We start from the raw sequence: 7,320 nt of genomic DNA on the forward strand, positions 1-7,320 counted from the left end.
GGGTCAAATGGGGGTTCTAAATCTTAACTATTGTAAATTGTGCTGCTATGAACATAAGGGTGCATATATCCTGTCTGATTGGTGTTTCTGTTTTCTTGGGCTATATTCCTAGAAGTGGTATTACTGGGTCAAATAGTAATTCCATTTTTAATTTTTTGAGAAAATGTCATACTGTTTTCCACAGTGGCTGCACCAGTCTTCATTCCAACCAGAAGTTCAAGAGGGTTCCTTTTTCTTCACATCTTCTGAAATGCTGGGTGAGTCATGATACTTCCTGCTAAAATGCAGTGCATGAGACTCAACTTATATAAGTAAGTCTGAGAAGTTTCTTAATTTCTTAGTCTCATATTGCTAGCTGACCTGCCCTATAAGGAATATTAAAATAAGTTCTTCAGGAATAATGAAAATGATTTAAGTAGAAAATCAGATTTACATAAAAAAAGAAAGCGTATGGGAAAAGGAATAAATGAAGGTAAAGTAATTTTTAAAATTTTATTTATCTATTTAATAAGTAACTGTTCAAATAAAAGTAAAGAATATTACATGATTACAGATAAGGGAAACCATTGACAACAATGTAGTAAAGGATAGGAGTTTGGAATTGGGAATACTCTATAATAAAGTACTTACACTACTTGTGAAACAGCATGGTGTTATTACTAGTAGAAGGTGAAATTATCCCAGCTGGCGTGGCTTAGTAATTGAGCATCAACCCATGCACCAAGAGGTCACTGGTTTCATAGCCCAGGACACATGCCCAGGTTTTAGGCTCCTTCCCCAGTAAGGTGCGTGCCGGAGGCAGCCAATCAATGTTTCTATCTCTTCCTTTTTCCTCTATCTCTGAAAATCAATAAAAACATACATTTTTTTTTAAAAAAAGAAGGTTAAATTAGATTGGTTGTAAACACATATTGTAAACTCTAGGGGACTCGCTAAGTTTTCTTTTAAGCATTGTTGATATGCAAAGAGAAGAAATAAAATGGAATCATATAAAATGCTCAATTAAAACCAGAGAAGGCAGAATAGAGAGGAAGAAAAAAAGAATAAGAACGGTGAATAGAAATCCATCTATATCAATACTTTAATTGCAAATGATCTAAATATATCAATTCAAAACATTTTCAGAGCGCTTGAAAATGTGAGATCCAACTATATGTTTTCTATGAGACAGCCACTTCAAATATAAATATTCAATTAGTTCATAAGTAAAGGAATGGTGAAAGGTGCTAACACCAAACAAAAGAAAGCTGAAGTAACTATTATTTTTTGTTATAAATATATTTTTATTGATTTGACAGAGAGAGAGAGAGAGAGAGAGAGAGAGAGAGAGAGAGAGAGAAACATTGATGTGAGAAACATCAATTGGCTGTCTCCCACACTTGCTCTGACCAGGATTCAAATCCACAACCCAAGCATGTGCCCTGACTGGGAATCGAACCCGCCACCTTCTGGTGTATGAGAAAATGCTCCAACCACCTGAGCCACACAGGCCAGGGCGGTAATTATTTTCAGACTAAGTAGACTTAAGAACAAGAAAAATTATCAGGGATAAAAGGGAGTATTCCAGCCCAGCTGGTGTGGTTCAGTGGTTGAACATCGACCTATGAACCAGGAGGTCATGGTTTGATTCCTGGTCAGGGCACATGCCCAGGTTGTGGGTTCTATTCCCAGTATGGGGCATGTAGGAGACAGCCGATCAATGATTCTCTCTCATCATTGATGTTTCTCTCTCTCCCTCCCTCTCCCTTTCTCTCTGATATCAATAAAAAAATATTTTTTTAAAAGGGAGTATTCCAAAAAGCAGGGGGAGTATTCCATAATGATAAAAAGGAGTCAGTTCTCCAAGAAGATATCACAATCCTTAACACGCTTGCACCTAACAACCATCTGTCAGCATGTAAGGCAAAACTGATAGAACTTCAAGGAGAAATAGACAAATCCACTATTATAATTGATGGCTTCAATGTCCCTCTTTCATTAATTGATAGATCTAGCAGGTAGGAAATCAGTAAGGGTATAAGTTGACCGGAAAAATACCATCAGTCAATTTGACCTAACTGACATTTATAGATTACTCCATCCAACAACAGCAGAGTTCATATTCTCAAACTCACATGAAACATTCACCTATATAGATAACGCTCTTAACCATAAAAATCACCTAAACAAATTAAAATGAATAGAAATCATGTAAAGTATTTACTTGGGCCACATAAAATTAAACAAAATCAGTAATAGAAAAATAGCTGGAAAGTCACAAAATATTTGGAGATTAATCAACATATTTCCAAATAACACATGGATCAAAGAAGATGTCGAGTGAAATTAAAAATATATTTGAACTGAACAAAAAAGGAATACAACTTATCAGAATTGGTGGAGATGCAGCAGAAACAGTACTTAAAGGAAAAATTATAGCATTAAATGTACATATTAGAAAAGAGAAAAGATTTAATATCAATTAATCTAAGTGTACACCTTAAGAAACTAGAAAAAGAAGACTATTTTGAGCCTAAAGCAAACATAAGAAAAAATAGAGACAATAGAAATTAGAGAAGAAATCAGTAAAATTAAAAACAGGAAAATAATAGAGAGAAAAAATCAAGGAAACCAAAATCCACTTCTCTGGAAAGTGCAATGCTAGTAAAGTTAAGAAACAAGTAGCCGGAGTAATCAAGATAGAAAAGAGAAGCCACAAATTACTAATATCAGAAATAAAAGTAGAGTATCACTACTGATCCAATGGGCATTAACTCTAAAAGTTTCTAAAATAAAGTTCATTTAAATTATAAACATTTAAATGAATCGTGATTAGGGGTTCACTGAAGGATACAGGCTTCTCTGCAGAGCCAAGCAAGCTCATGAAACGTCTCGGTAAGTTTAGGGATCAGTTTCCAGTCTGGTATGATTGCGATAGAAAGTGGGACAAAGATAACATAAAGCATGGCTTAGCCAGACCAGTGAATGCACTTGAAAGCTATATTTAATTGTCACTCACTAATATCGGGAACATGTTTGAATTAATACAGGTGTTCAAAAGAATTGAGGCAAAATTTATCGAGATTCAAACCAACTTGCCTTTTATTTTCCCTTAAGGGAAATGAGCCTTGGAGGTCAGTAAAAGGTAGAAGGATTGCATATAATCATAGCAATCATAATAGTGTCTAATAATTCAGTGCATCCCAAGTACAAAAAAGAAAATCACTTCTGGGTGTTTTTTAAAATTTACAATAAAAATGACTCACCTAATTCAAACCCTATGATTATATGCAATTTCAAATACCACATTCTCATTGCTAACCTCTGCCTCTGAGTCATTGGGCTGCTATGCTAGTGCCTGATAAAAAGAAAGTCCTTATTTGTCTCTTCCTAGGAATCTCAGAAAATAAGTTAATATGGATCAGAAAGGAGTGAGGGTGAGGAATGGTAAGAGGTTCAGGCAGAAAGGAAAAAAAGGCCCGAACCAGTTGCCACCACACCTTCCCTGTTGGCAGCAAGGGATGTGGAGAGAAGAGGTAGAAAATGGGAGTGTTCAGATATTTGGGAAGGAGAGCCTATGTGTCTACGGTTTAATGGCACCTGAATTCTACTGCCAGCATTCATTAGTCATACTCTAAAAACTGCTACCAAATATTACTGGTTACTTTTCTTCTACATGAACAATGTCTTTCATACATAGCTGCAGGACCCCAATTACACCATAGTTGCTTATTAGATTCTGTTGATTATTCCCATGTACAGAGAACAGATCTTATCAGGAAAAAAATCATGCTCACATCTCCAAAGGACACCACCTTTGCTATGGACTTAATTGTGTCCGCCACAAAAAAATTCATATGTTGAAGTCGCAACCCCCAATGTGACTGTATTTGGTGATAGGGCTTTTAAGAAGGTAATATCTAATATATAAAAACCCTGGGTCTGTCATGACCAGAGGCTCAACCAACCGGAAGTCAGTCCTGCAGTCAGCTCTGGGTTGCTGTGGTGACCCAGCACTGACTGCTGAGGGGGCTGCAAATCAGGCCCAGAGAGAGGCCTGAAGAGAGAAGTAGGGTCTGATCCATAGCTTCTGTGGCAGCTGTTGATCAGCACTTGCCTCTCTCCTCTCCACCTTCTCTCCAGCAGCCTCGCCTCCATTTCTCTCCAGGCCTCCACCGGGGCTGCTGATCAGCCCCGCCTTTCTGATCAGGCCCCATTGATAGGCCCAGAGATGCTGACTGGCATAGAAACTGACCAATCAGAATCAAATCTGGGTCAACTGTGAGGAGTCAATGGCTGCCTAGGAGGCGGAGCTTTTGATGCTGACTGACATAGGAACCAACCAATCAGAGCCAAACCCAGGTGAACTGCGAGGAGCCAATGGCTGCCTAGGAGGCAGAGCTTTTGACATTGACTGGCATAGAAACCGACCAATCAGAACCAAATTTTCCAGCAGAGGAGGGCAATTAGGGATGAGATCAGGCCTGCAGGGGAGGGCCTTTGGGGGTGAGATCAGGCCTGCAGGGGAGGACAGTTGGGGGCAACCAGACCAGCAGGGGAGGGCAGTTGGGGCCCATCAGGCTGGCACGGGAGGGCAGTTGGGAGTTACAAGGCTGGCAGGGGAGGGCAGTTGGGGGCCATCGGGCTGGCAGGGGATCAGTTAGGTGTTAATCAGGCTGGCAGGCAGAAGAGGTTAGGGGCAAACCGGCAGGCAGGCAGGCAAGCAGTTAGGAGCCAGCAGTCCCGGATTGTGAGAGGGATGTCCGACTGCTGGCCTGATGGCCCCTGTGGGATCGGGCCTAAACCGGCAGCCATACATCCCCCGAGGGGTCCCAGATTTGAGAGGGTGCACGCTGGGCAAGGGATACCACCACCCCACCCCAGTGCACAAATTTCATGCACCAGGCCTCTAGTAATTTAAATAAAGTCATAAGGGTGGGGTCCTAATCAGATAGGATTGGTGGCCTTATAAAAAGAGAAAAAGAAAGAGATCTCTCTCTCTCTCTGTACACTCACCATGAGGAAAGGCCTGTGAGAACACAGTGAGAGGGCAACCATCTGCAAGCCAGGAAGAGAGAGGTCTCATCAGAAGCCAAGCTGTGCTTCCAGAACTGTGAGAAAATAAATTTCTGGTTTTTAAGCCACCCAGTCTGTGGTATTTGTTATGGCAGCCTGAGCCTACTAAGACATCCTCCATTTGTCTTTCCCTAACCATGGAGGGGCTCAGTGGGAGCAATAGCTCGAGTATTGCCTACATGTAAAGCACAGATAAAGAAATTCTCTGTGTGGAAGTTTGGCATTTAAAATTGTTGAAAGAGCAATTTGGCTTGTCGCTTTGTGTTTTAATAGCAGAAAGGCATTTCACATAATAATTCAACTCCATGGCTGACTCTAATCTTGGTCTGCGGGTGGGGGTTTGCATACTTTGTTGTGATTTACATCACTTGACACCTAATGTAATGACTTCCACTGCAAAGGCCATTGCTGCTTCTGTACAACTACAATGGCTCACTGGCAACATTCTGAGAGCTAGAGTACCCCTGATTCAGTCAAGAGACTAGTGCTATGTGTAATTAATTATATCCTTTTCCCCCAAACTCTACCAACTACTACACATCATTTCTTTTAAAAACTTAGTGCAAGCAGTATTTTTCCCATATCCCCTCCCCCTGTTCAGTAAATGCAAACTTGGGTGTGCAATCAATCATTGAGACTTTAGGCTTTTTTTTTTTTTTTTTTGCATTTCCAAGTTTTCATAAGCATGTCTCTTGAAAATTTCAAATGCATTCTTTTAAGGATGTCATTAGTACCTGAGCTCCCCAACTAGCTACTGCTGTACTTGAGGGCCATCTTTGAAGCAGGAACTTTAGCCATCTGTATGTAAACAGCAGCCATCTCTGTGGTTTTCTTCTAGGACTGTAACAGATGTCTTGACTGATAAGTAACACCTGTAATTTTGTTGTTAACATTGTAGTTCAATGACAGTTGCTAAGAACCAGTTATTCTGTGGGCTAGGTTGAATGGGGTAGACTGTGGGACTAGGATTTCAAGGGTAAGGTTTGATATGATTGTTTAGGTTATATCAATAGGCATTATTAACCAAATAATTTACCCAAATAGATGGTCTTTAATTCTTAAATCATTCAGATTCTGAGTAATAAATTAAGAGAATAAGGTTCATTATGGGCAGTAAGAAGGAAAAAGTGCGTCAGAAGTTTGGCAAAGAACAGAGTCTTAAAACCAGCTGCTGAGCCAATAGTGCTTTCCAGTGAATTGTTAAGATGCTATTATTATGTTAAGATGTTCTCTGCTTTCCTAAAAAGGTCTCTGATAGCATTTTCTGTTGGCCATTAAGATAGAGCAAGGCAAATCAGATAGCAGTTGTGACTTGAATGCTCAGTGCTGTAAAACTATTATGTGAATCTATTTCAGTTTAGGTATGGGAGATGATATGGTACCTCAGTGTTGTTTGCATCATTAAAACTCAGGAGGGAAAATGAAAAGAAAGTGAAAAAGGGAGATGGGAAAAATTAATTTGGGCTATGAGACCAATGACACTCCCACCCGGTCAGCCCCACCTATAGTTCAAGAATTAAATGCTGTCGCAAGAAGTCTAAATGAGTCACTACTTTTGAATCTTTGGAAGGTTTTAATCACTTGCCCACATGTAGGAAACGTAGCCCCTGGAACGGACCCTAATTCTGTAGACTAGAAAACAGAAATGAGGATAAGAAGTTCTTGGAGTTTATCCAGCAGAGTTTAGTTACTAAAATAACAAATTACCCCAACTCTCTCCTCCACCCTAGCACAACTCCTTGGAGTCTGGGACTTTGTGCTCATTCTCATCCCTGGAATGTTGCCTTTCCTTTCATTTAATGAATAGACTGGAAAGGAAGAGACTGTAATTAGGTAGGAGACTCTGCATTTAGGTAAGTACCTAGGTAGGAGCTTTGGGTTCTAGTCTTGGCTCAGAAACTTAAAACCTCTCTGACCTGAGTGTTCTTATCTGACAAACTTGGCTGTGAGGCTAAGGATCTTTTATGTCTCATCCACACCAAGAGTTCTTAAGTTCTTGCATTTACCAACCTCAGAGAAGTTCACTGGCATGCAGATGGAGGTGAGATTTATTTACATTCAGAAAGGATCATTGACCTGGCTCCTGAATTTTCACATGAGATTAATCTTACTTTTTGCTTATCTCAAGTCTGAGTCTGTTTTATATCAGCACTAGAAAATAATAGCCCTCTACCCAGGAAACGAGATAACTACCAGGTAATAAAAGGGTTTCTGACCCCCCCCCCCTTGTACAAGTATGGTATAGAGTGTAACGGGAGTATTCAC

This window comes from Myotis myotis, unplaced genomic scaffold (assembly GCF_014108235.1).
Source record: "Myotis myotis isolate mMyoMyo1 unplaced genomic scaffold, mMyoMyo1.p scaffold_m19_p_4, whole genome shotgun sequence".
Classification (NCBI taxonomy): domain Eukaryota; kingdom Metazoa; phylum Chordata; class Mammalia; order Chiroptera; family Vespertilionidae; genus Myotis; species Myotis myotis.